Source organism: Camelus ferus, chromosome 34, assembly GCF_009834535.1.
Source record: "Camelus ferus isolate YT-003-E chromosome 34, BCGSAC_Cfer_1.0, whole genome shotgun sequence".
NCBI lineage: Eukaryota > Metazoa > Chordata > Mammalia > Artiodactyla > Camelidae > Camelus > Camelus ferus.
The window spans coordinates 1960630-1962061 of record NC_045729.1 but is presented as its reverse complement, the minus strand read 5'-3'; positions in this window follow the sequence as shown (position 1 = coordinate 1962061).

Sequence of the window (1432 nt, the reverse complement as noted above, 5' to 3'; positions counted from 1 at the left end):
CTTGTATCACAGGGCGAAGAGGCCCAGTTTCAAGTAGTTCAGTTAGAAAAAAAAAAGGTGGTGTGGCAGACAAAACTCTGCGGTGTCCCTCGCAACCCCACACCCAGCTCCTGGTGTCGATCGTGTAACCCTCTCCACTTGAATGTGGGCAAAATGACTCGCCTCCCTAGCAAACTGGCTCTCGAGATCTGTTGGCTTGATACGGTGAGCACCAAGTTGGGAGACCCCAGGTGGTAAGGAACTAAGGGGTCCCTCCAGCCAGGAAGTCTGGGTTCTCCGTCCCACAGCCACAGGGAATGGATGAATTCTGCCAACAATCTGAACAGGTTTGGAGTGGGTAATTCCCTAGTCACCTGATGAGAATGCCAACAATTTAACACCTGCTGTAGCCTTCAGATCCTGAGCAGAGGACCCAGCCACACTGCACCTGGATGGAAACCGAGATCAATTTAAGCCACAGGATTTACCTTTCCTAGGTGATATACAGCTTTTGATATGAATTATCTTTTTCGATTCCTCATAAATTGATGAAGTAAATAATTCTGTAAAGTAATATATTTTACAGAAGTTTGGAGACTCAGAACGGTCAAATGACTCAAATAGCTAATAAGGGGGCACAGCCAGGAATTAGAGATCTCAGGTCTGACCCCAATGCCAAAACTCCCCTTTCTCTATAACCACTTTTTAATAGTTTCTTTAAAGCCTCAATGATGCTTCCCACTATGTCCATAGATAGTAATAAAAAGCCATATTAGACATTAAATCACTGGAGACGTCCCATCCTTCACTGTTAAAATCACCTAATTCACCAGGTTACTGTGCACATCAGTTAAAATGTCTTTTACAGCCAATCTCCGACTTACAATCGTGCAAAAGTGATATGCATTCAGAAGAAACCGGACTTTGAATTTTGATCTTTTCCCGGGCTAGCAACACAGTACGATATTCTCCCGGGCAGCAGCAGCAGGGGGCCACAGCAAGCCACAGCTCGAGTCAGCCACGCCCGCGATTGCAGGGTCAGCTTCCCAGACACTTACAGCCACTCTGGTTTTCACTTTCAGTACAGTTCTCAGTAAATTCCATGAAGCAGTCAACACTTTATTATAAACCAAGCTTCGTGTTAGATGATTTTGCCAACTGTAAGTTAATGTAAATGTTCTGAGAACCTTTAAGGCAGGCTCGGCTAAGTTATGATGTATTAAATGTGTTTGTGATTTAACAATATTTTCAACTTGGTTTACTGGGATGGAACCCCACTGAGGAAGGCAGAGGAGGATCTGTATTTTAAAGACTGTATTTCTCAGTAAAGAGGGCTTCTCTCCTTCAGGGCTTGTCACGAGACTAAGGGCTTACACTGAGTATCTGTGAGCACCAAAAATATTACTTCTTCTTACCTAAGAACACCTTTCAAACAAAGCCACAAAACAGCTGC